General features: G+C 43.5%; 1 protein-coding gene and 2 long non-coding RNA genes across 3 annotated transcripts in view; 1 reads left to right on the forward strand and 2 right to left on the reverse strand.

Annotated features, from left to right (window-relative positions):
- Nucleotides 1-1,009: 1,009 nt before the first annotated feature.
- Nucleotides 1,010-16,290, reverse strand: LOC148120657 (uncharacterized). Its single transcript, XR_015739106.1, has 2 exons — nucleotides 16,186-16,290; nucleotides 1,010-3,169 (listed from the first exon to the last, which is right to left on the reverse strand). It is a non-coding gene; the product is annotated as an uncharacterized LOC148120657 (long non-coding RNA).
- Nucleotides 4,321-7,145, reverse strand: LOC146892594 (uncharacterized). The gene is made up of 2 exons (XR_015004059.2): nucleotides 7,017-7,145; nucleotides 4,321-4,695 (listed from the first exon to the last, which is right to left on the reverse strand). It is a non-coding gene; the product is annotated as an uncharacterized LOC146892594 (long non-coding RNA).
- Ino80 (INO80 complex ATPase subunit) overlaps nucleotides 15,386-27,999 on the forward strand; it is a 117,473-nt gene continuing 104,859 nt past the window's right edge. Inside the window, exon 1 of the mRNA XM_085696449.2 lies at nucleotides 15,386-15,975. The gene's annotated coding sequence lies outside the window, so the exon portion shown is untranslated. The remainder of the gene's footprint in view (nucleotides 15,976-27,999) is intronic.

The raw sequence follows: 27,999 nt of genomic DNA on the forward strand, positions 1-27,999 counted from the left end.
ACCCTGGTGGGTAAGAGACAGATCTGTCATATAGAGAGAGTATGGGTATAGAGTTTATTTAGTGGATTATGGAGGCAAAAGGAAAGAGGGAAGGGGAGAAGGGGGGAAGAATAGAGAGGTGGGGGGGGAGAGAGAAAGAGAGGGAGGGAGAGCAGAAGTTAGCTCTTCAGGAGACTAAAAGAGAGAGAACACAAACTGGAGGAGATGGATATCCAATATGCTTTCCTCAGGAGACGGGGGTGGGGTGGGGGAGAAGTGGGGAAGCGGTGGTGTTGGGAGTTGGGGGGCTTCTCTCTCTCTCTCTCTCTCTCTCTCTCTCTCTCTCTCTCTCTCTCTCTCTCTCTCTCTCTCTCTCTTTGGTTTTTTGAGACAGGGTTTCCCCGTAGCTTTGGAACCTGTCCTAGAACTAGCTCTTGTAGACCAGGCTGGTCTCACAGAGATCCACCTGTCTCTGCCTCCCGAGTGCTGGGATTAAACACATGTGCCACCACTGCCTGGTCAGGGGTTTGTCTCTTAAAGGAACTGGGTTCCCAGGCTACAGACCAGCCAGCAGATCATAACATTCCCATCTCTTTCTTACAATAAAAGGTGGGAAATTAGGTACAACAAGTTAAAGGAATTGGGACAGTGGATTCTCAAGACTGCTTCCTGGACAGGGTGGGGGACCTGAGAAAGCTGGGTGCTGGTCACATCCTGGGGTAGCTGGTCTCTTTACTCCTGTCCAGGGTTTGTGGTATGGAACTGTCCAGTGTCTCTTGAACCTGGCAACGTGTTGGCAAAACAGAGGACAAAGTTAAGTTTAGAAAGAAAAAATTTAGGACTAGGGAATTCAGAGGGGGTGTATCTGACCTGTTTGAGGTGGATACTTCAATTTGGCTCCCTGAAACTCACAAGAATTTTTTGAGTTTATGAAAGCTTAAGTTTTAAATAGCAGCATATTTATACCAGAATGATTGTGACAGATATTTTTACATAATGAAAATTGTCTTTAAGACTATGAAAGGCAGCATGAGAAAAAATTTGATAACTTATATGTATCCTCACACTTTTATAACTAGCCGGTACACAAATAACTTGCATTTGTATCTTATGGAAATTTGTTTGATGAAGCTGTCCTTTTAAACTGACAAAACTTCTCAGCTGTCAAACTGTATCAGAGATCCTTGAGAAGGATAAATTTTACTTCAGTTATTGATTAAAAAACAACAGAGAACTTGCTTGGTTGGCACCCAGAGCTACTCCTCAGGGTCCTCCATGGTCACTGAGGGTCATATTTGCCTTTTGCTGCTTAGCACAGGGCCTGCCAGGTTTTAGAAGATATTGTGGGTTAGAAATCTGTAGGAAGACAAGCCTACCTAGACCTGAGCCACTAGGCTGTTGAATACAGTCATTCTGTCCGTGTCTGGAGATCTTCAGTTTAGATGAAAGGCAGTTTTACCCAGTGGTCATCACTTGGCAGTTGATGAAGTGACTTGTAGAGGAACGTTGTTCTGTGCCCATCTGTCTTCTGTCTTCTTTGTAGGAAACAGAGTGCTGCTAGGAGCCAACCTGTTATAAAGTCTTTTAACAATTAAACATTTTTTCCAGTTTTTATTGATATTTATTGAGCTCCACATTTTTCTCTGCTCTCCTCCCTGTCACTCTCCTCCTCCCTTCAATCCTCCCCCAAAGTCCCTATGCTCCCAATTTACTCAGGAGATCTTGTCTTTTTCTACTTTCTACTTCCCATGTAGATTAGATCTATGTAAGTCTTTCTTAGTGTCCTCATTGTTGTCTAAATTCTCTGGGATTATGGTTTGCAGGCTGTGTAAATGTACATTTTTCTTATCCATTCTTCGGTCGAGGGGCATTTAGGTTGTTTCCAGGTTCTGGTTATGACAAACAAAGCTGCTATGAACATAGGTGAGCACATATCATTGTGGTACGATTGAGCATCCTTTGGATATATACCCAAAAGTGGTATTGCTGGGTCTTGGAGAAGGTTGTTTCCTAATTTTCTGAGAAATCGCCACACTGACATCCAGTTGTACCAGCTTGCATTCCCACCAGCAATGCAGAAGTGTTCCCTTTTTCCCACAACCTCTCCAGCATAAACTGTCATCAGTGATTTTGATTTTGGCCATTTTTACAGGTGTAAAATGAATTCTCAGAGTTGTTTTGATTTGCATTTCTCTGACTAAGGATGGTGAACATTTCCTTAAGTGTCTTTCAGCCATTTTAGATTCCTCTATTGAGAGTTCTCTGTTTAGGTCTGTACTCCATTTTTTTTAAAATGGATTATGTGATCTTTTGGTGTCCAATTTCTTGAGTTCTTTGTATATTTTGGAGATCAGACCTCTGTCTGATGTGGGGTTAGTGAAGATCTTTTCTCGTTCTGTAGGCTGTCGTTTTGTCTCGTTAACTGTGTCCTTTGCTTTACAGAAGCTTTTCAGTTTCAGGAGGTCCCATTTATTAAATGTTTTTCTCAGTGTCTGTGCTGCAGGGGTTCTATTTAGGGAGTGGTTCCCTGTGCCAATATGTTCAAGTACACATCCCACTTTCTCTTCTATAAGGTTCAGTGTGGCTGGCTTTATGTTGAAGTCTTTGATCCATTTGGACTTGATTTTTTAAAAATATTTATTTATTATGTATACAATATTCTGTCTGTGTATCTGCCTACAGGCCAGAAGAAGGCATCAGATCTAATTTTAGATGGTGTGAGCCACCATGTGGTTGCTGGGAATTGAACTCAAGACCTTTGGAGGAGCAGGCAATGCTCTTAACCGCTGAGCCATCTCTCCAGCCCCTGGACTTGAGTTTTGTGCATGGTGATAGATATGGGTCTATTTTCATTCTTCTACATGTTGGTATCCAGTTATGCCAGCACCATTTGTTAAATATGCTTCCTTTTTACCATTTGATATTTTTTGCTTCTTTATCAAAGATCAGGTATTTAAAGATGTTTGGATTGATAGATGGGTCTTTTATTTGGTACTATTGGTCCTCCTGTCTGTTCTTATGCCAATACCAACAATTAAACATTTAAATGCCATATTCCCCAGATCTCTGAGCAGTTGAGGGCTGTTTATCGGGTATAGGTAAGTTATAACTACAGCATAGCGTATTCCTGGAGAGCTGGGTCCAAGCTTGACTGTACTGGCTCTCAACTTAACAGGTGATATTTGTACTTCTGAAAGACAAAGAAGGAAAAAACTGTTTGCAATAGAAGCTGAACGGTGGAACTGACAATATTAGAAAACAGATTAATATATTTTAAAGCAGAATTGGATTATATATACCTTATTTTTTTGTAAGAGACTTAAATGTATATACCAATTTAAAACTTGAGAATTACTGTTTTTGTAGTCTGGACTGAGATACAATGAACAGACAATTATAATGTTTAACAGTAACTATACATTCATTTGTACCCAGTTGACTTTAAGTTTTATACACATTTAGTTAAATGAAAAGTGAGCAAAAGGAAGCTGGCTAGGGGCAGGACTCCATGTGGAGAGCCTACTGCCAGTGCTCTTTGACTAGGGGCAGAACTTCTGGCTCCTCCCTTTGTTAAGAGCAAAAGAAATGGTGCAGCCATAGTTGTCCACATGTTGTGATTATTTAAATTTAGCCATCTGCTGGTAGAAGTTAGAAATGTGGTTTGCTTTCCATAGCTGAAAACGTGAGAATGGTGAAAACCCTAAGGCAACTAGCTAGACATCACCAGGCTAGCATGGGGGCGGGGGGTTGATTATAAAGCCAAGCTGATTCCTGGCCTGTAGACTCAGGAACCAGGGGCTAGGGACTGCTCAGAGCAGCATGGACAGCAAGGACCACTTAGAAGAGGTCTGAAAAAACAAAAACAAAAACAAAAACAAAAAACCACCACCAACAACAAAACCCAAAAAAAACCGAACAGTGTGAGGAACACTCCAAGTGGTCTGCTCATGTTTCTAGATATGGGAAGCAATGAAGCAGAAAAATATACAAGGGGCCCTGACTCCAAAAACAGATGCACCACTTAGTACGTGCAGAGCTAAGGGAGAACTTGAGAAAGGGCAGCCCCTCGAAAGGTACTAGTCCAAAAAGGGAGCAGTATCCAAGGTGCCTGGGACCACAAAAATGAATGCAATGCTCAGTGAGTGCAGTGCAACCTCAGTTCAAATCTGACTCACAGAACCAATGTTATTCTTTTTAGGGGGAAGGCCAGTCCCACAAGGTGGTGGATGACCTGAGGCCTGGACAGGTCCTTCAGGCCTCAGCAAGTTCCCTAAGGCCTTAGAGGGACTTGGCAGGTGGGAGACCGTGGCGGGCGAGAGACAGACAGATACATCATGCAGAGAGACTTTAGAGTTTATTTAGTGGGTTATAGAGAGAAAGTGAAAGGGCGAAGGGGAGAAGGGGGAAGGAAAGAGAGAGCAGAAATTACCTCTTTAGGAGAGAGATGGAAAGAAAGTACAGGCTGGAGGAGGTGGGATATCTACTTCCCTCAGAGGAAGGTGGGGTGGGAGTGGGCAGGACTTGTCTCTTAAAGGGACAGGTACCCAAGTGACAGACCAGGCCACCAGATCATAACACTAATGTTTAGTGTTTTGGGACTGATAGGTTCATAGAGGCTGCCTTGAGAGCCTAATAGGCAGGTTCTCCATCTTCTGCAGCTATTCAGTCATAGACACTCATGGGGTTCTTCAAAGATTCCCCAGTTTATCAGATATTCTGCCAGAAACAGAGGGAAAACCAAGAGGTCAGTATGGTGATGAAGTGTTGTGGGAGAACCATTAGTTTGTTTCCCGGCCACCTGGCAGCTCAGACCCGAAATAATCACACAGAAACTGTATTAATTAAATCACTGCTTGGCTTATTAGTTCTAACTTCTTATTGGCTAGCTCTTACATATTCATTTAACCCATTTCTATTAATCATGTGGCTGTGGCTTACCAGGTAACATTCCATCCAGCGTCTGTCTCTGGCAGGGCTACATGGCTTCTCCTTGACTCTGCCTTTTTTCTCCCAGCATTCAGTTTAGTTTTCCCCACCTAACTCTGTTCCCCTATAGCTCTGCTATAGGCCCAAAGCAGTTCTTTTATTAACCAAGTATATTCACAGCATACAGAGGGAAATCCCACATCAATGAAACAACCAGTTTCAGAAAATACCATCAATTAGATGTCTTGTTTTAGGCAGCGTATAGATCACCCTTAGAGTTATCTGTGTGTACACAGGTTCAAGTAACAGTGTAAATGCAAGCAGAAACCATTAAGGCTAGTTTTCCAGAAAATGACAAATACATAGCTAAGTACAATTATGTACACATTCCCCCCTACATGAGGCAAGTCAGTTGTCTTTTGCCTTCTAAAAATATTTTTTATTTATTTTATTTACATGGATATAAGTATATGCCCACTGTGTAGTTGAAGGCTGGCTAGAGTTCCAGGCAGTGGTGGCTGAGGAACCTGCCTGACTACATTTTGAAAGCAGGAGTCATTCTACTGTGTTGTTAAAATTAACTTTCTAGTTGCTGCTAAGAGCTGAGTTGCTGTTTTTAAGTCTGTTTTCTGGAACCCAACCTTCCACAACTCATGACCTTGACCTGTTTCTATTTGCCCTCCCTGAATCCTTGCTAATCACATGGTGATCACATGATGCTTTCTGAGGTTTTTTTTTTTTTTTTCATTTTCTTATTGCCCCATTGTGTCTCTTCTGGAAACCTACTTGGCAACTACTTGTGATTTTACTTCTTAAAGGGGCCCAAGAGATGGATTCGCTGCTACTCTCTTTGAGCCAATTTAGGAGGCAGTCACTGGCCAGCTCTTAGGTGCACCCGAATAAAAATCAAGCTTGCTTCAAATTTGGCTTAAATTCTGGTTTTGACCCTTCAAGAGCCTGAAGTAACAAGGCCCCTGTGAAAACTGTTCTGTAGGACTCACAGGAGGAAGAATACCTCTTCCCTCTCTATAACCATCTTTACCCCTTTCTCCCCTCCTAGCTGCTCCAGTCCCCCGCCCCCATGACCTCACTCTACCCCTATCTGCCCCTACCCCTACCCCACTATCTAGCTCTTCTTTGTCTCCACCTATCTCCTCCCTACATAGCTCTTCCCTACCTCTCCATCTTTTCCCCTCCCCACACCCACCAGGGAGTCCCATATGGCCCTCCCAACTCCCCCTCCAATTTGGGTTCTAGGGTGATACCTGTTACTGAAACATACTCCTGGTTGTCAGCAATTTACTAGAATGTGCTATTTTAATCTCTGATTTCTCTAAAAGGAAACCCCATATCAAAGACTTGATAGGGAAGCATAAGTCAAAGGGGAAATGAGGAACCTGCCTGACTCTCCATTTTGAAAGCAGAAGTCATTCTGCTGTGTTGTTAAAAATAAGTTTTCCTTCCTTCCTTCCTTCCTTCCTTCCTTCCTTCCTTCCTTCTTCCTTCCTTCCTTCCTTCCTTCTTCCTTCCTTCCTTCCTTCCTTCCTTCCTTCTTCCTTTCTTCCTTCCTTCCTTCTCCTTCCTTCCTTCTTCCTTCTTCCTTCCTTCCTTCCTTCCTTCCTCCCTCCCTCCCTCCCTCCCTCCCCCCTCCCTCCCTCCCTCCTTCCTTCCTTCCTTCCTCCTTCCTTCCTTCCTTCCTTCCTTCCTTCCTTCATCCTTCCTCCCTCCCTCCCTCCCTCCCTCCCTCCTTCCTTCCTTCCTTCCTTCCTGAGAGGGGGTTTCTTTGTGTAGCCTTGGTTGTACTGGAACTTGCTCTGCAGGCCAGACTGGCTTCAAACTCAGAGATCTGCCTATCTCTGCCTTCTGAGTGCTGGGACTGAAGGCATGCATCACCACTGCCCGGCAAAAATAAGTTCCTATTTACTGTAAGATCTGAGTTGTTGTTTGACTTTCTTTTCAGACTTTATTTGGGGTGCCAGCCCCCAATAATGACAGAGAGACTTATTTAATTGTGAAAGCTTGGCCTTTAGCTTAGGCTTGTTCCCAACTAGCTCTTATAACTTAAATTAACCTGTTTCCATTAATCTTTGTTCTGCTACGTGGATCTTTACCTTTTTCCAGTCTGTACATCTGACTCCAGCTGTGTCTAGCTGACTTCTCTATGGCTCAGTCCGGTCAGTTAGTTGCTGACTCTGTCCTGATTCAAGGTTAACTTTATTAACAGTCTCGGATTGTCACAGCGTGATCAGATATTCCGCAACACGGAGCTGCTATTTTTAAGTTTGTTTCCTAGAGCCTGGCCTCTCCCAATTGTGGTAGTTTGAATGTAATTGGCCCCCATAAGCTCATAGGGAGTGGCACTATGAAGAGGTGTGCTTTTGTTGCGGGGTGGGGGAAGGGGGTGGAGGGTAGGGGTGAGGGGGGTGGGAGTGGGGGATGGGGGGTGGAGGGGTGGGGTGGGCTTTGAGGTTTCCTATGCTCAGGATACCACCCAGTGTGTCAGCTAACTTCAGGTTGCTTGCAAGATGTAGCATGCTCAGCTCCAGCACTGCATCTACCTGCAAGCTGCTGGTTCATTATCATGATGATAATGAACTGAACCTCTGACACTGTAAGTGAGCCACCTCAATTAAATGTTTTCTTTATAAGAGTTGCCATGGTCAAGTCTCTTCACAGTATTAGAAACCCTAAGACACCAAGCCGTGACCCTGACTTGTTTTTTAAAAATACTCTTACCATTCGTGAAGCTTCCCTAATCACTCTCCCTAATCACATGTTGACCACATGATGCCTTATGAGATTTTTTTTTCTGCATTTCCTTATTGCCCCGTTGTGTCTCTTCTGTAAACCTGCTTTGCCACTACTTATGATTTTACTCCTTAAAAGGGGCCCAAGAAATGGATTTGCTGCTGCTTTCTTTAAGCTGACTTAATTAAGAGGCAGTTGCTGGCCAGCTCTTGGGTGCACCCCAATAAAAATCAAGTTTGCTGCTGGGTGGTGGTGGCACACGCCTTTAATCCCAGCACTCGGGAAGCAGAGGCAGGCTGATTTTTGTGAGTTCGAGGCCAACCTGGAAAAGCTAGTTCCAGGACAGGGTCCAAAGCTATAGAGAAACCCTGTCTTGAAAAACAAAAACAAAAAACAAAAACAAAAAAAAAATCAAGTTTGTCTCAAATTTGGCTTAAACTGTGGTAGTGGTCTTATTCTCGATTATTGGGATTCACAGACTTGCCTGACATGGGTGCTAGAAACCTAACTCCAGTCCCCAGAAGAGCAGCAAGCTCTCCTCATCCCTGAATCATCTGCTTAACTCCATAGTTTAACTTTTTTTTCTTGTTTTTTTTTTCTTTCCCCCTGAGACAGGGTTTCTCTTTAACTTTGGAGGCTGTCCTGGAACTAGCTCTTGTAGACCAGGCTGGCCTCAAACTCACAGAGAACCTCTTACCTGTGCCTCCCAAGTGCTAGGATTAAAGGCGCGCACCACCACTGCCATGGCTAACTTTTTTCTTTTTTGAGACAAGGTCTTTCTACGTTGTTCTTTCTGTGTTACACTGTAGACCAGGCTGGCCTTGAACTGACAGAAATCTCTCTGCCTCTGCGGGAGTGCTGGGATTAAATACACGCTCCACCATGCCTGCCTGACTGTTAACAGTTGTTTGTTAACAGTTGTTTTGGGGTTTGTTTTGAGACAGGTTCCCATATGAAACTTAGGGACTGTCCTGTTTTAGTTTTCTGAGTGGTAGGATTACCTTTTTTCTTTCCTTCTTTAGGGGGTTGGGGGTTAGGGTATCATGTAGCCCAGTCTTGGGCTGGCTATGTTGCTGAGGATGACTTTGAATTTCTGGTCCTCCTGCTTCACCTCCGCATTAATGGAGTGTGTACTGCCATGCCTGGTTTAAAGTGGTGTTATGCTATCAAACTAAGGGACTTGTGCATGCTGGGAAGGCACCCAACCAACTGAGCTATATCCTCAGCTCCTCTATTGCCTTTATAAAAAGAAATTTTAAATCTGTATTTGGGTCACACACCTTTTAGTCTTTGGTTACTTCAGAGACTAGTGGGGCATATTTATTGTAGAATTAGTATTAATATGCCTTCCCTGTGAGAAATCACTCTGAACACTTAAGATTATAAGGGAAATCTTTATATATAATATTTAATATAGAGTGTGCCTTCAAGATTTTACCGACTTTATGTACCTTAGGCTTATGCACTCCATAAATACTCTCCTTCTTAAATCTCTTTAATGTCCCAGATTACACTTTGAACAATGTTTTTGTTTGTTTATTTTTCGGGACAGGATTTCTCTGTATAACAGCCCTGGTTGTTCTGGAACTCTCTTTGTAGATCAGGCTGGCATTGAACTCACAGAGATCAGCTTGTCTCTGCCACCCTAGTGATGGGATTGAAGGTGTGTACCACCATGCCCAGCTTCACTTTGAACAGTCTAAACAGAGACAGGAAACTGAACATGAACAGATGAGAGTTTTACACAGCAAAAAATACTGGAGATTTTCTCTTTCTCTCTCTCTTGTTTTTCCACCACACCTGACTAAATTATTTCTTAAATACATCAATATTATTCTTTTTTAATAGTTGTTACTCAGGTTCATTTTTCCCACGTGGCAGGATTATGCCTTTGTTAATAAGGGCAGGTGAGGACTTGATGTTTTTGTGACTCTGTGCTGCTACCTTTGAGTGTCCTTGAGAGTTCTCTGTGCTCTGGGGATGAGCCTAATGGGCAACTGTAAGTAATGGCAGTCTCTCTTTGTTATAGGAATGGAGCCCAACTGGAGTCAGTCTTGCTGGATAGACATCAGCATTCATTTTAGCACCTAAATCTCTGCAACAGGCCTGGTTAGTGTGCTAGTCATCTGTGGGATATTTTGGACACAGTTCCGTTAATTAAATTTTATTTTGTGTGACTTAATATCTCCTAAGCAAATATAAATGATTTATAGCACCAATTCTTTCACCTCGATGGTGGCAAACCATGTTACTTATATCCCGAAATGGAACATTGCCACATAGTTCTTTTAAGAATACCTAATGCATAGATTTTAACTATCAACTCTCAGTGCTAGTGGATTTTAGTTAACATTTTTTTACAGGTTTTATAAACTTTAACCATATTCAACAAAATAAACTTATAAATCTTCAGGTACAGAATCTTCACATAAACCAAGTCTAATTTTTTGACTGTTCTGCTTTGCTTTCTTCTCCCTGTCAGAGTCAGGTGGCTCAGACTGACAGGGGACATAAAGGAAACTTAAATAAGTATGCCTGGGTCTAGAGAAGGGAGAGCCATAACACAAGTCTAGAGATAGCCTTCTAATAAAATAGAGCAGCAGAAAACTATTTTAATGTTCACACCAAAAAGACATCTTAACTCCTTCTAATCCAAATCCTGTGACCAGAGAACTCAGAGATAAATTCTGAGCCCCAGTCCTAAAAGCAGGCGTGACAGTGTGGTGCCTGGTGGCTGGCACAAAGAGAAAGCAAAAATATTGTTAACAAACTTACAGACACACTAGAAAACACAGACAGACAGCACTTTCCAACAGTGAGCAGAAACAACTTTCATGGAGAAACAGACAAAACTTCAACCAGAACCAGGTGGGTGGGTGACATCTTCCTACATGCCTTAGACAGGAAAATAACGGGTTCACGTCGAACCCCCTCCACGTTCCAGACAGGGATCCTACAAACAGAACCTGACTATGACTCACTTGGAGGCCTCTGTATTTGCTTCCTTCATTTCTCAGCATGTAGTTCACTCCAACAGTCCGTGAAATGAAGGCAGCTTTGGAGCCTAGGAATGTCTGAAGGCATATGCCTCCTGTAGTGGCCTCAGCCTTGGAGTTCCGGAGTAAAGGTTCAGCTTTAGAATCTGTGTGGGTGGTCTGAATCTCACTGGGGCCTCCAGAAAAAGTTACCAATTGAGAATAAGACCATTATCACAATTTGAAGCCAAATTTGAAGCAAGCTTTAATTAAATAGTGGCCAAGTTGATGGACTCTCTAGACAGGCACATCTCTGGTTTCACAGGAAAATGGCCGACTCAGGGTTTGCAGCAACTTAAGTATTTCTCATCAGGTCCAATTAGGGGCAAGCTTACATCCTGACATATTTCCTGCCTGGGAACCTCCCACCCACATGTGATCAAGCATATTTGGTGCAAACAAACTTGAGTAGTGGAATGAAAACCTGTGACTTGTTTTCTCCCACTAACAACAGCCTCCACCATTTCAGGAACTATCTGTTCTTGGGCAAGGGGCTTGCAGATCAGAGGCATTTTTTTTTTCTTTCATGGATCTCTTAAGCACAGTAATTAAAACTTAAAATGTACCTTTGGTATTCACACCAGGATGGTTACATGGAGGAATCCTGTCTTGAAAAACCAAGGGAAAAAAAAGCATCCTTTAAGTCTAGCATAATACACCAATAGAAGTCTTCCAAAAGGGGTTTAAGAGAGTGTAAGGTCTGGGGGGTGGGGAATGGACAAGAATCTTTTACTATTTGACCTATATTCCTGACACAAACCTTTTTTCATAATTCAGCATTTGCACTAGAAAGATGGGAATGTTATATGAAAAATGGCTTGGTCTTACGACTTCTTTTAAACTTGAAAGTCCACCAGGAGTGACACATTCCTCTGAAGGGTATTGTGAGGCTATGTATTTCATGGCCCTCCTTTAGGATTACTCAATCAAGGTAGTTTGGGTATTTCGTGGCTTCCATCAGTTTTATGGCCTCTCTTACCTGGTCCAAGTTGTTTCCTTGCCCCCACCCCCCCTATAGACTCGAGTTTTGTATAGCGGTAACTTCTGCAAGGTAAAGGCAAGTTCAGGTCACATTGCTACCCCTACTCAGCCTGATGAAAAGTTACCTAAATTATTTTGTGAGCAAGTCAAGTAGAAGAACTGGACATTCAGGCATATATTGAAAGTTATGCTCAAAGCTTTCACCAAGGTGGCAACCCAGACACTACGGAAGGCTAGGTTAAGGCCTCACCTGGCTCCCTCATAGTCATATGGTATTACTACTAATGTGTATGACTGTGTATGTATGCACATCACAGCACACATGTGAAAGTCAGAAGACAACTTTCAAAAGTCTGTTCTCTTCTGTCGCCCATTCTGGAGACTGATTTTAGGTTGTCAGTCTTGCACGCCAAGTGTTTTTCCCACAGAAACACCTCACTTTTTAAAATTAGGAGATGGGTGTTTACGACAAAATTAGCCATCCCATATTAACTTGTTCATCACTGTCATTTGTACCACAGCTCCTGTGGGGATACGGGAGACCATTTAAAATATCTAAACCTTTTTTTTTTCTTTTTGAGACAGCGTTTCTCCGTTGCAGCCCTGGCTGTCCTGGAACTTGCTCTGTAGACCAGGCTGGCCTCGAACTCAGAGTTTCACTTACCTCTGTCTTCCTGAGTGGTGGGATTAAAGGTGTGTAACACCACACCCAGAAACATTTTTTTTTAAAACTTAGCATCTCACTATATAGCCCTAACTGATCTAAAACTCAGAGAGCCTTTTGCCTCATGAGTGCTAGAATTAAATGCATGCACCACCACACCTAATTACATTATTTGCTTGTGTAAGAGGGTGTTAAATACCCTGGAGCTGGAGTAACAGGTGGTTTTGAGTTGTCTGATACTGGTTCTGGGAGTTGAATTTCTGTCTGCTTACAAAAGCAGCAAGTGCTCTTGACCACCGAGTCATCTTTGCAGCACAATAGAGGGCAAATGACATCTAAGAGAACGGTTGGATTTCTTCATTTTTCATCAGAAATTCCTCCTTCTAATTGGGTGGTTTGAATAGCAGAGTTAACCTTGTTTTTCCAATTCTTTTAGATTCTTCAGCTTGACTTTGTTTTTGTTTGTATAGTGTATTGTATGTACATGGATGCTTGAATCACATGGAGTGAACAGACAGATCTCCACCATCCTCCATTTTGTGTGTATGACTTTTAGCATGCATGTATGTGTATTATACATGTCTAGTTCCCCAGAGGCCCAAAATACCCTGGAACCGGAGTTATAGATGATTGTGAGCCATCCTGTGGGTGCTGTGAACCAAACCTAGGTCCTCTTTAAGAGTGCTCTTTTACTGATGTGCCATCTCTCCAGCCCATAAACACATTCTTAAAACACCACCCACCTTTTGTAGTTTTCAGTTTATCACCAGGAACACTTTGGCTGTTAAAACTGGTGTTTATCTTTTTTTGGGTGGGGAGAGACTCTCAAGTTTGGCATCTAGACAGCACCAGTAGGTCAGACAGAATACTCCAATTTTTTATTATTTATTTTTATTCATTCATTCATTCGTTCGTTTTTTCGTTTTTCAAGACAGGGTTTCTCTGTAGCTTTGGGGCCTGTCCTGGAACTCACTCTCTGTAGATCAGGCTGGCCTTGAACTCACAGAGATCTGCTTGCCTCTGCCTCCCAAGTGCTGAGATTAAAGATGTGCGCCATGGCTGCCTGGCAATACTCCCAATTTTATTCGAAGAGTCATTCAGAGGCTTTTGATTAACTTTCAATGCTTTGTCAAGACTCTGTAATTCAGCAATACCTCACCCCTCCTTTAAGTTTTATGAATAGGGATCTTCTGTACTTTTCAAAGGCCAGTCCACAGGCAGCTATTGTAAAGTTTTTCCAGCCTGATAAGTCTCTCTGTCGGTGCAATAATCCAAATCAGACCAGACCAAATCAAACTGAATTAGAAAAAGCCCAGGTCTCATACAGTATATGTACTGTGGGTATAGGTTCATTTGCCCCTAGTCTAGAACGATTCAGTTGACATACTAGATGGAACCCTTGGCTTCAGCTATTATCATAATGTTCAGGAGTGCCTGAATATTAGTCCAAAGGAGGTGTTAGGCAGCTGAAATGGAGGCAAACATTTTTCATGTGGAATGAATTATCTTAACATGGGTATTCTTGTTACAATTAAATTGATCAGAAGTAGAAAATAATAGTAATATATATGTGTAGATATATATATCCACACACACGCATTGGCGGCACCGTGACAGCTGGGAGAGACCATTCTTTCCAGTTTTCCTCATCTATTCTCCCTGCAGCTGAGCTCGTGGTAGGGGAGCCACTGGTGGACTTTCAGCATTTGCGGTTAATTCACATTTGGTTCCAAGCAGGGCAAGATCAGGCTTTTTTTTTTTTTTTGCCTCTAGAAACATGATTTTTTTGCATCTGTACTGAGCAGGCCATTTCTTGCACAACAAGGCTCTTGGAGGCTTTCTTTCCACTTGTCTTCTTCTTTTTTTTTTCCCAAAGATGAGATATAGGCTTCCCTTTCTACTCGCTTTGATTTTTGCAGAATCATTCTTGTAATATTTAAAAATTTCATTTGTGTGTGTGTGTGTGTGTGTGTATGCATAGCACAAGCTCGTGCTACAGCATGTATGTGGAGATCAAAAACCAATAAGGAGTCAGCTCGCTCCTTGTACCATTAAGGGTTCAGGAGTTGAGCTCAAGTTGTCAAAATTGGCGCCAAGTGATTTTATCTACTTCATTGTCTCGCTGGACCCTCTTACAAAATAACTGTTACTGTTACACTGTATAATTTAAAGTCTCCTTCACAGGAAATGTTCTCCTGAATTTAAGGCAAACTGAGGTCAAGAAACATCCCAGCAGTTGGAAGGCAGAGGTAGGCGGTTCTCTGTGAGTTCAAAGCCAGCCTGGTCTACAGACCTGTCCTGTCTCCCGGGACAGCCAGGGCTACACAGAGAAACCCTATCTTTAAAAAGGCAAATTTCTTCCTTTTTCTAGTCTTTCATTTTATAATCTGTTCAGTTCCAAAGGATGAGCCCTGGGCTGAATTGGAGTCGCTCAAGGCACAGTACAAGGCACAGAAAACGAAAGGGTGGAGTCCAACAATTCTTTATACGTCTCCAAACCGAGTGTCTATCAAATACAGATAGAAAGAGAGCTGGGTATGGTGGCGCACACTGTAATTTCAGCGCTCGGGAGGCTGAGGCAGTAGACTCTTCCCGAGCCTGATGCCAGCCTGGGCGACAGTGCGAGACTGTCTCAAAACAAACCCAGAGAAAATAACAACGAAACACACACACACACCCTCCCCCCAAAAAACTCTGCGGCCGCTCGTGTGGTGGCGACTCACCCCACTAGGGAAATGGAAAGGGCAGGGAAGGTTCAAGCGCCCCTGCGCCCAGGGTGGGCACTGCCGTCAGGAAGACGACCTGGCGACGTCCCCAAGGCAAACAACGTCTTGGCAACTACAAGGACACGCCCAAGCTGATTTCCAGGTCCGCCCACTACCTGGGGAAAACTTCCCGAGGAATGTCAGGTAGCCCCTCCCGGCTACAACCCGCAAGAACAAAATTATTCCCAGGATCTTGGGCGGGTTCCATTGACGTTACTTCCGGGAAAAGTAACCTTTCTTCGGCGGTTGCAGGGCCGCTGAGCTCTCGCGACATTTGCTCCCGCGAGATGTGCTTGCTCACTCTAGCGATGACATCCTCCTCCTCCCCGTCGCCTTTCGGCAATCTTCGCCAGTCCCAGCCCCGACCAATCTGCACTCAGATAGTATAGATGAGGGTCTCCCCCAGAACTTCGGTCCGCGAGGGGCGTCAGGCGGCAGCGGCGGGGTTCAAGCTGCACGAGGCCGACCGTAGCGGCACTGTGGGTGGACACGGGCTGGCGACTAGCAGTGAGCGTGGGCGGGGCGGGGGTAAGCCGGCCGAGTAGCTGCTCGATTGTTCTGGCCTGGCTATGGCGCCTCTCCTCCCCCCCGCCATGGCTCCCCGTGTCCCTGCTCCGCTCCTCTCAGTGAGTGAAAGTGGCCGCCGCCGCCGCCGGCCCAGCGCCCGCAGCCGCCTCAGCGCCGCCGCCATCTTGGGGTTCCAGGAGCCGCCGAGGGAGCGAGCTAGGAGCGTTCCCGTCCAACGCAGTCACCGTCCCTCGGCCTCAGAGAGCGAACCGCAGCTCCACAGTCGGCGGGGCGACCCCCCCCTCCGGACCCCGCCCGCACCCCGCCCCCCCTCCGCCGCCGCCGCGGCGGCGGGGCCCCTCGGCCCGAGGTGAGGTTTGAGTAGACGTGGGCGGGTGAACGGAGGGGGTGTAGTGTAGGCCCCTATGCGCCCCTCTCTGCGGGCGACGACTGGGCCGCGTCTTAAAGGGGCCGTCGCCCCCGGCCCTTGGATTTGTTGGGGTTAGTAGAGAGGATGGGTGTGGACACTCCCCATAGGGTTGGGACCTCAGGGACCTGGGGCCTCGGCTTTTTCTCGTACCTCTGGAGCCCTGGGGTCATGGGTGACTTCAGCTACTCGAGGAAGCCCGTGGAGCACCCACACGTGGGGAGTGTTAGACCAGGTGCACGTGGGACCCGGTGGGGCGGTGTCGGGCTAACACGTGTGTGGGTTTGGAGGTGGGGAGGGGCAGGGCGGAGGCTGGCCTGTGAACCGGGTGAGGGTTCTACCTGTCAGTTTAAACGAATGAGATCTAATGGGCATAATAGTATGAGTATCAGTTTGTTGGGAGCGAGCCGCGATACGGGTGAATGGTGCAAGTTGCCGGCTCGTGTTAGATAGGGACAGGCTAACACGTGCACAGACTTAAGAAATGTGTCTGTGACATCCCCTCTTGGCTTTGAAGGCTTTGGCTGTGCGGCTAAGCAAGTGTCATCTTATTTTGACAATTCCTTCTTGAGCTTGCTGATGAAAAGTACTACTTCCGTAATCACGGAGGATGGAAGCCCCCTACAGTTTAGAAGTTGGATAGAACCGAAGAAGGCATTTAACTATTTTAGTGAAGAACCAACTGTGCTCAGGATTCTTTGATTTACATTTTTGTGCATGTTAGGAATAGGGGAAGGAATTTGGAAGTTGAACTCTAAAACATCGCTGGTGTTTTAGAGTTTTTTTCAGGTAGTAACTCCTTGATTTACGTTCCTAATTTTCTTTGTGGGTTGCTGATGCTGGTTCCTCCCGCTTCCCTTCCTTCTGGTCTTGACTGTCTTTTTTTGTTTGTTTGTTTTTTGATCAGTGTGACCTGAATCTTGAGATCTTCCTGCCTCAGCCTCCACGGGACTGAGATTGTACAACTTCCATACCCCTCCCATAATAACCTTTTTGAGATATGATCGCAGTTTAGGTTGATTAGACACAGTTGAGATATTTTCAGTATATGCAGTATATGTTAACTATCATCGCTCTTTAACCAGGCACTTCAAAAGAAAGGTCTTTTAAGGAGCTTCTTAAGTATCACTCCTTGTTTCCTCTTTCCACAGCACAGCAATCTGTTTCTGTCTTAGACTTTTTTTTTTCTTTTTTGAGACAGGGTCTTACTATATAGCTCTGGCTGCCCTACAACTCACAGATACCAGCCTGCTTAAGCCTCCTGAGTGCTGGGGTTAAAGGCATGCAACACTATGCCCGGCAGATTTGCCTATTTTATATAAAGGAATGCTAATGTACGTATCCACTTATTACTAGCTGCTTTCATGTAACATTTTCAAGGTTCATATATGGTATAGCATGTAAATTTTGCTGCTTTTTTATTGTTGTTAATCTTTTCTTAAAAAGTTTTACGTATATGTGTGTGAGCCTGAGTGTGTGTGTCTACCCATGTGTGCAGGAACCCATGGAGGTCAATTAGAAGAAAGCATCAGATCCTTTGGAACTGGAGTTACAGGTGGTTGTGAGCCACATGTGGGTGCGGGGAACCAAACCTTGGCCCTGTGCAAGAGCTATAAGCACTGTAACCTGCTGAGCCCTCTCAGCTTTGTGTTCAGGTTATTCGAGTCGGTCTCACTGTGTAGCCCAGGTAGTCTTGAACTCACAATCTTTTTGCCTCTGCCTACTGATAAAGGCTTGGACTATCTGGTTTTGTTTTATTCTGGAAATTTCACAAGCTCCATTTTCCTATAAAACAACAATTTGAGATTGTTAAATTGTTTTTGTTTTTTTTTTTTTTGGCACTGGCTTCTGCATCATTGTATTTAACAACCATGGGCTAGAACCTGCAAAAAGCAGAACTTGAATTTGCTTTGGACCTAGCGCTTTGAATCCAGGATAATGAAGTAGTGTGTAGGGACACTGTTGGGGGCTGCCTCACCCTCTCTCACAGACCCTGTTCTCTCTCACTGTCATCTGATTTGCTTCTGTGCTATGTAGTTGAGTCTGTGGTGGTCATGTTGTCCTGAGCACAACCAGAATTTTTCCCTTGTGACCCTTTCCTAAATAGCTGCTCACCTCCTACTTATATGTTACATTTATACACACCCTAGTGGTGACTTATAGTATATGAAAATGTGAATGGGTTATGTCAAACAGTACTTCATTTCGGTGTGGGAGAGTGCTGGAACCAGCCCCCAGGATACTGAATACTCACAGTGCAATCATGAGTATTTTGAAACTGCACATAGGACCATGCCTTTGCCACATAGCTCAGGAGTGTAGTAGTTTATAGCATTGTATGTGTATAAACCCATGTTTACACATGACTTCAGAAATAGCTCAAGGTCTCACTTCCCAGAATGTTTCTTTGTCATTATGTGATACATGTATGTACCTAGTAAAATCTACATATCTTCTAGATTTCCTTGTCTTGTCTTGTCTTCTCTCTCTCTCTCTCTCTCTCTTTCTTTCTTTCTTTAATGGAGGGTGAAACATGGTCTCATACTGTTGTAGTGCAAGCTAGCCTAGCCTTGTGTGGACTGTGGCAGCCTCAAATTTTCAGCAGTCCCAGGAGTGAGCCACCATGCCTGGCTTCTGTCTATATTCTAAAGTAAATTTGTTTTTAAGAGATTGAATTCCATTGTTTTAGTTTACTGTGCTCCTTCTACATCAGTGGTTTTTAGCCTTCGTAGTGCTGCCACCCATTTATGGGTGACCCCACCCATGAAAGCATTTTCATTGCTTCTTCATAACTGTAATTTCACTATTATTATGAATCATAATGTGAGTTTATGTGTTTTCCAATGGTGTTCAATGATCCTGAAGGGGTCCCAAATCACAGATCAAGAACTACTGTTCTACATCTTGAAGAATTCAAACCTAGTTTGTGTGTGTGTGTGTAAACTTTTATTTAGTGTGTGTGCACATGCCACATCACACGTATGGAAGTCATGGAACAATTTGCACAACTTGTCTCCAGTTTGGAGACAAGTGTCTTCATCCATTTAACCATCTTGCCTGTTCTCAGACTAGTTTTTGAACATTTTTTTTTTTAAATAGGGAATAATGTAACTAGAAAGAATTATGTGACTGGGCTGGGCTGTACCTCAGTAGTAGAGTGCATGCTTTCAGGGCCTTCGACTTCATCCGTAGCACCACCCCCTGCCACAATAGTTGTAATAATAATGACAAAATAACACATACTTACAATTTATTTATTTATATGAGCTTGAAGTCAAGAAAATAAAAAACTTTTTAAATGATTTATTTATTCTTATTTAATGTGCATTGGTGTTTTTTTTGCCTGCATGTATATCTGTGTGATGGTGTCAGATCCCCTGGAACTAGAGTTACAAACAGTTGTGGGCTGCCATGTGGGTGCTTGGAATTGAATCTGGATCCTCTGGAAGAGCAGTCAGTTCTCTTAACTGCTGAACAATCTCTCCAACCCTGAGAATTAGAAGTTTTAAGCTTGAAGTCAGCCTGGGCTACGTAGGGAGTTCAGTAAGCACTTACACCCACCGAGTGTGCAAAGCCATCTCATTTATCCAGAAGACAAGTCCGGTGTTCTCCCCCCCCCCCCCCCCCCCCCGTTTCTCCATAGCTTTGTTACCTGACCTGGAACTAGCTCTTGTAGACCAGGCTGGCCTCGAACTCACAGATGTCCACCTGCCTCTACCTCTTGAGTGCTGGGATTAAAGGCATGCGCCACCACCGCCCAGCTCTGAAGGCAAGTCTTAAAGTTGGCTAGTAAGTCTCAGAATTTTGCTGCTAGCATTCAGAGGATGAGAAGAACTTGGGCATTACTATTAAAAACCTGTTAACCAGTTAGTGCTGGGAATGTGTGTAGTTTGGAAGAGTGCACAAAACCCTGGGTTTGATCCTCAGCAATCCCTGTACTGGGCATGGTACTGCTTGCTGTAAGGCAGTTAGGTTGGGTTATTTCCGACCCTGTCTCTAAAATTAAGTAAATGAACTGGGTGTGGTGGCACATCCCTATAATCCAAGCACTTGGGAGGCAGAGGCAGGTAGATATATGAGTTTGAGGCCAATTTAGTCTGCAGAGCCAGTCCCAGTATAGCTACGTAGAGAAACCCTGTCTTAAAAAGAAAAAGAGAGAGAGAAGTAAGTAAATTAATGACTATATGAGCTGGTTAACATGATCAGTACTTTATCTCAGTCTTTAGACTTGGTTGCTTTTTAATCTCTTTTACAGATGACAAAATAAAGCTCAGTAAAATCAGTTAGCCAGTAAGTGGCAGTGTTCTCTTTCATTCCCAGAAATATTCTAAAGAGCATTTTTGTTTGTTTGAAGTCAGTTCACTTGTAGGCCAGGCTGGCCCTGGAGACTAACCTTGAATTCTTGGTCCTCTGAAGAGGTAGGATTACTGAAATGTGCCACCACCCTCAAGAAAAACAAAAAAAGCAGTAGGAACTCACTGAAAACTTTTGGTTTCTTTATAAATACATTTCCATAAACTGGCTGTGGTGGCACACAGCTTTAATCCCAGCTCTTGGCAGGTGGAGCGGGAGGAACAGGAATTCAAGGTCATCCTCTACTGAGAACCAGTAACAGTTTAGAGAGAACTTGATAGTGTGGTATAGACAGGGCCTGGGGTTGTATCTAGGTGGTAGAGTGCTTATCTAGCATCCATAAAGTTCTGGATTTGATCCATAGCAACATATAAACTGGGTGTGGCGGTACACACCTGTACACTCTTCACTTCGAAGGCAGCAGGTGGACTAAAAGTTCAAGGTCATGGTGAGCTCAGGGCCAGCATGCCCCAAAATAAGTAAAAGGTTTTTCACTGGAAGACTTGGGTTTGACAGCTGGGTAGCAATTACAAGCAAGTGTAACTCCTGGTAAGCTGAGGTGGATGGATGGGGGGTTGCTTCAAGTTGGAGGCTGACTTGGACTACAAAATGAATTCAAGGCCCGCCAGGGTTGCACACTGAAACCTTGTAGAGGTCTCAGGTTCAGATCCCTGTACCCACATGACAGCTCACAGCTGTCTCAGAACTCTAGTTCCAGGGGATCTGACAGCCTCTTCTGGCCTCCACGGCCACCAGGCAGGCATGTGATGCACAGACATACATGCAGGCACCAACTTGCACGTAAATGTAAAAATGTAAAACAACAATATTAATTTCAGTACTTGGAAGGTAGTAGGAATGTCCTTCTGTTCCAGGCCATCATTTTATTTATTATGTATACAATATTCTGTCTGCGCGTATGTCTGCAGGCCAGAAGAGGGCACCAGACATCATTACAGATGGTTGTGAGCCACCATGTGGTTGCCGGGAATTGAACTCAGGACCTTTGGAAGAGCAGGCAATGCTCTTAACCGTTGAGCCATCTCTCCAGCCCCCAGGCCATCATTTTTACGGCTAGTTGCATATTTTCATTTTGATGGCTTGGCTTGGATTCAGATTGTGGAGATCTTTTAAATGATGGTATCAGGAGTCATCTTGATTAAATTCATTGTGCAAGTTTTATACAAAGTTCACCCTGAAAGGACTTCTGTGGCAACAGTGGATGTGCACCTTACTGGTTGAAAGGCAGCTGAATGAGAACTCTGGGATAGAAGATTGATGTTTTACCATTGTAAAAATTGAAATAAATTTCTACTCTTCCAAAACAAACAAGCAAATCACACAAAATAAAGCCGAAACTCAATAACAACAAAACCTGTTGGATATGGTGATGAGCCTTATTCCAGGACTGGGGAGGCAGAGGCAGCCCAGTCTACATAGCAAGTTTGGGGCCAGGCAGGATAAGTAAGAAACACTATCTCAAAAACAAAACAAACAAACAAAAACAAACATAGGAACAAAACCAACCAAGCAAAATGAAATAGAGAAAGACTTCAGTATATTCTCATTTACTGAGCAAGTTATTTAACAACTTTGTATATGTGTGACCAAGCCTCATGTTGTAGCCTTTGCTTATTTGCAGTCTGAGCATTGCACATTTTCCTCATGAATGCTGCTTGGGATTATAAACTGAGATTGCAAATGTATATCACCAAAGCCCAGCCATTATGAACATTTGAGCTTCTAATCTGTAAAATGGGAATTATAATTTCTACTTCTGAAACTAAATCATGTGTTCAGTGCTGAGCACATCAGAGAACATTAGTTATTTTGTCTTCATATAGGAAATAAAGTACACCAATGGCTGTAACGTTCATTTGTGCTCTAGAAGAGTGCTACTGCTTATGTAGGAAGAGGGAACAACTGATACAGCATGAGATTTTCTGAGATACTTAGATTTAGAATGCCTCCCCCTTTCCTCAATGGGATTTCGCTGTATAACAACCTAGACTGTTCTGGAATTATCTCTGTAGACCAGGCTAGCCTCAGAATCAGAGAACCTCCTGCTTCTGCCTTCCTTCCTGAGTGCTGGAATTAAAGCCATCTGCCATTACTACCCAGTGAGACAAGGTTTCTTTGTGTTAACATTGGCTGCCCTGGAACTAGCTCCAAATTGTCTTGGAACTCGTAGACATCTACCTGCCTCTGCCTCCTAGTGCTGGGATTAAAGACTTGTGCCACCACTGCCTGTTATATTTTTTTTTTAACTTCTTTTCCAGGTGTATTCTTATTTCCTTTAAAAGAACAAGTGAATTACCTCTAATTTTGCATGTGATAACTTTTCTGCTCAGTAGTTACTGAGTAGACTAAAATGTTGATAAATCTTGGAAGTCTGTGTGTGGAAACGAAAAATAGATAATAAACATCTGTAGGATTAAAATAAAAGTATAGGCCCAGCGATCAGTTTACCCCTAAGAATGGTGTACAGATGTGTTGCCAAAAAGGCCAATAAAGGTAATCCCCTGTCAGGCAGTGGTGGCACACGCTTTTAATCCCACCACTGCGGAGGCAAACGCAGGTGGATCTCTGTGAGTTTGAGGCTAACCTGGTCTACAGAGTGGGTTCCAGGACAGCCAGGACTGTTACACCAAGAAATCCCATCTTGAGGAGAAAAGGAATTCCCAAGAAGAGTATGAAAAGAGAAGTAGAGCCCCGCGAGATGGCCCAGGAGGGCAAAGTGCTTGCTGTGCACGTCTGCCAGCCTGAGTTGTAGCTCCAGTCTGCAGTAGGACAGAACCTACTCCCGAAAGTTGTGCTTTCACATCTACATGTAGATGTGTGCATACACAATACATAAAATTCAAGGAAGAACTGAGCGGTGATGGCAGAGGCCAATGGAGCTTTGTGAGTTTGAGGCCAGCCTGGTCTACAGAGCGTTTCAGGACATGAGTTCAGGTGGAAGGAGAGACCCAGCTTTGAAAGTTGCCCCTTGGCCTTCATACTTTTGCCGTGAGCACAGGAGCATGTACACACACATGAAATAGATGCCATAAAATTTAAAAAGCTGATAGTCCTTTAAATTTGCTAGAGTAGAAAGTTGTTTAGGCTTAAAAATAGGCCTGATACAGTGTTAAGGATTATAAAGCCAGAGATTTGTTTTGTTTTGGTTTTTTGAGACAGGGTTTTTCTAGCTTTGGAGCCTGTCCTGGAACTTTGCTCTGTAGACCAGGCTGGCCTGGAACTCACAGAGATCCGCCTGCCCCTGCTTCCTGAGTGCTGGGATTAAAGGTGTGTGCCATCACTGTCCAGCTAAAGCCAGAGATTTATGATCCAGTCCTGTTTCAGCTCTGGTCAGTTAACTATATTGATATTTTGTATCTAATGGTTTGTGAAAATGTATTCCATTCACCCGGTATTTACTGTCTGCCTGTATCTTTTGCTTTTCTCAGCAGCAGTTTGTTGAGCACTGCTAAACTCAAGGAACACTAATAGTCTGTTGCTAATGTAAGTTAGTCTAGTTGTATACCTATGCCTCCAGAATGCTGGGGTGACATGCATGAGCCACAGTGACCAGTGAATGAATGTGTGCAAATAAAGTAAAAAATCAATTTAGGTTATCAAAGGTCCCCATAAAGGACTGCAGACTGATGAGACTCCAGCTATATAATAAGTACATGAAGCTGTCTTGCTGACAGGAGACAGGAGGAGCAGGCTGGAAAGCTGACTCAGTGGGGAAAGTGCTTGCTGTGCAGTCATGAGGACTTGAGCTTGGGTCTAGCCAAAAATGGTGCACACACTCGGGAGGCAGGAAGATCTCTGGGAGTTCGAGGCCTGCCTGGTCTACAGAGCTAGCTCCAGGACAGCCAAGGCTACACAAAGAAGCCCTGTCTCGAAAAGCAAAAAGTTGGGTCTAGAGCTGTGCTCTTGAGTCCAGGTGCTAGAGGTGGAGGCAGTTTGATTCCAGAGGCTTGCTGACCTACCAGGCTACTAAATTGGCAAGTTTCAGGTTCAGTGAGAACTTTGTCTATAAAATAGATGGAAGGGCCATTGAAGTGGCTCATTGCATAGAAGCTCTTGTCAATCCAACTTTGATCCATAAACCCATAAAAAACTTATCTCCACATACTCATGTTACACGGATACCCTCACTCACATATAGCATGCCCAAAAATCACACATAGGAAAGAAAGAAGATGGAGAGCGATAGAGGAAGGCACTCTGGCCTCTGCATTCACGCACGTGTGCGCACACATTTTCTTAAAGGAAAAGGAGGGGAGAAATGTGCTCATCTACATAACCTTAAAAAGGAATGAAATACGAAACAACTAAGTGTATATAAACCTATACTCATAAGCATTTTACTACATTTTGGTTTATTTTTGGTTTGTTCACACGTGTGCTACAGCGTATTTGTGGGCATCAGAGGACAACTTTAAGCATTGGTTCTCTACTTCCATATCTGGATCCTTGGGATTGAACTAAAGCTGTCAGGCGTGGCAGCAGGTGCCTTTACCCATTGACCCATCTTGCAGGATTTTCTGGGTCACTCATAATTGATAAAGTCATATTCCATATGACTACAGGTTAACAGTTCTGATACTGGTGTACATGCATACTACAGTTGGACAATTAACTAAATGGGTGATTGGAGACAGGTGTCTTACTGTTGAAATGGGAATCTTTTCCTTATTCCCCCACCCTAAGACAGGGTTTCCCTGTGTAGCCCTGGATGTGCTAGAACTTAGTCTGTAAGCGAGGCTGGCCTTGAACTCAGGGATTCACCTGCCCCTGCCTTCCTGTTGCCTTGATTAAAGGTTGTGCCCCCATGCCCAGCTTAGAATGGGAATTTATAAGTAAGCAAGGGAAGGAGGATTTGAGTATGAACCCAAGTTTAGCTTAATATATAAATACAGATTATTATACTTAGAAACATTAATAATGTATTTCTTGCCAGGTGGTGGTGGAGCTTGACTTTAATCCCAGCACTCAGGAGGCAGAGGCAGAGGCAGACAGATCTCTGTGAATTTGAGACCAGCCTGGTTTTACAGAGTGAGTTCCAGGACAGCTAAGGCTGGTACACAGTGAAACCCTGTCTCACACACACACACACACAAAAGACAAAACCCAACCCCAAACCCCACAAAACATACTCTTGTTTACACACACACACATTTTGTTTATGTATGATGCATACTCTTTCTCACATCCATACAAAAGTTACAAAAGACATTCATGTAGCACATCTAGTGCGTAGCGTAGATCTTCATTTCCTAATTTTTTTTTTGTCTTTTTTGTTTTTCAAGACAGCATTTCTCTGTGTAACAGCCCTAGCTCTACTGGAACTCACTCTGCAGACTAGGCTGGCCTTGATCTCCGTGGCCTTGAGCTCACAGAAATCTTCCAGGTGCTGGCATTAAAGGCGTGTGCCACCACTTCCTGGCTGTTTTGTTTTATAAAGACGGGGTTTCTCTGTATAACTCTGACTGCCCTGGAACTCATTCTGTAGACCAGGCTGGTTTTGAACTCAGAGATCCACCTGCCTCTGCCTCCTGAATGCTGATATTAAAGTTGTGTGCCACCACTACCCAACTAGTGCTTAGATCTTTTATCTTCAGTAGAAAGAAAATTGTTTGTGTGGTGTTTTGAATGAGACTGGTCCCCATAGCTTCATATTCGTATTTGAATATTTAGTTCCCAGTTGGTGGACTATTTAGGGAGGATTAAAAGGTGTGACCTTGTTTGAGGATGTGTATTACTGGTTGGGGCTTTAAGATTTCAAAGGCTCACTCTAGACCCAGTCTTAATCTTCTTCTGCTCCTGCCTTTGGGTCAGAATATAGGTTCTCAGCTACTGCTCTAGCAGTGTGCTTACTTTCCTCTATACTCCCTGATATGATTATGGACTAACCTGAAACTGTAAACACCCAATTAAATGCTTGCTTTTTTTAGTTGCTTTGGTCATTGTGTCTCCTTGTAGCAATAGAACAGCAACCAAGACTGCTTGGAGAAATGACCAGTTATAGAGTTGACACAGGAAATGTATATGATAAAAGATAAAAGACCCATAGATAAGAAGGGTAATAGCTATCAACAGCAAGTTGTTCCAGTTTTTGGCTATTTTGAACTCTTTCCATTGGTTACTGTGCTCCTTTGATGTACCCTGTAAATTTGGATTTGTTGCTGCCCTTTTTAGCTTATTTTGTTTTTTTCAATAGTGATATTCTTTAATTTTTTTAAAATTTACATTTATTTGTGTGTGTGGAGTGCATATGTGGAAGACAAAAGGCAACTGTGGAAGTTGGTTCTTGTCTGCTGCATGGCTGCTGAGGATTGAACTCAGATCATCAGGCTTGTGGCAAACTTTTTTTTTTTTAATCAGCTGAGCCATCTGGCAAGTACTGGGTTTTAGTTTGGTTTTGCTTTTTGAGGCAGGTTTCCATGTACCTTAGCCTGGCCTTTAACTCACTGTGTTGCTGAGTATAGCCTTCCACTTTTCTTTTTATTACTTTTATATACATTGATGTTTTGTCTGCATGTAAGTCTATGTGAAGGTGCCATCCCCTGGAACTGGAATTATAGACAGTTGTGAGCTGCCATGTGGGTGCTGGGAATTGAACCCTGGTCCATTAGAAGAGCAGCCAGTGCTCATAACTGCTGAGCCATCTCTCCAGACCCACTCTTGCACTTCTGATCCTCCTTTCTCTACTTTTCCGATTCTGGGACTATAGGCATATGGTACTGTGCTTAGTTTTATGCAGTGCTGGGGACTGAGTAGAATTTGTATGTGCAAGGCAAACACGGTACCTCCTGAGTATCTCGGCTGAGATGCTGGTGGTTTTAATGCTATTCTTTTCAGGCATGCCTGATGCTCAAGGTTTATTTTGAAGATTCATCCAAATTAAAAAGTACTTGGAAAAGTCATGTCCTATGTAGATATTTTTCTTGTTACACACTTTTTAAACAATGCAGTGTGCAAATATTTGTGTAGCATTTGTAGTGTGTTAGATAAGTAACTGAGAGATTCACAGTAAACAGGATATATGAGGATCATAAACAGATTATGTGCCATTTTAATGTGAGCGCATCCATAGCTATGGTTTTTGCAGGGCTTCTAAAATCAATATCCTGTGTACCCTTAGGACTGACTATATTTCATTTTGAGAAATGGCATGCAGGTTTCATTAAGGAAGAAAAAAGATTAAGGAAATACATAATCACAATATACTTATGGCGTGGCAGTATATTCTTTTCTTTGCCACTTCAGCAATTTGTGGAAGGGATGACCTTTTTTAGCCAGGACTTCCTTCAGTTCACTTTTAAAATGCAGGTATTGTTTTTTTAATCTCAGCAACATTATGCTCTGAGTAAACTTACCTTGTTAAATTGCTAGACCCATGTTATAGTGACCCCTTAGGCTGAGCAAAGTGTTTCTGGCCCTCATGGTTGAGTGCTCTACCTACTTTTTTTTTTTTTACTAGGGCAAGCTAGTACTCCTTGTACTTGCTCCTTAGTTTGGTGTGTGGTACATAATTATCTCTTCCTAATCGAGTGCTTTGTGACTTTATTTACCAGGATAAGGTAGCCAAATAATTTACAGTTCAAACCTGAATGCTTT

Source organism: Myodes glareolus, chromosome 10 (genome assembly GCF_982192425.1).
Source record: "Myodes glareolus chromosome 10, mMyoGla1.1, whole genome shotgun sequence".
In the NCBI taxonomy this organism is placed as follows: domain Eukaryota; kingdom Metazoa; phylum Chordata; class Mammalia; order Rodentia; family Cricetidae; genus Myodes; species Myodes glareolus.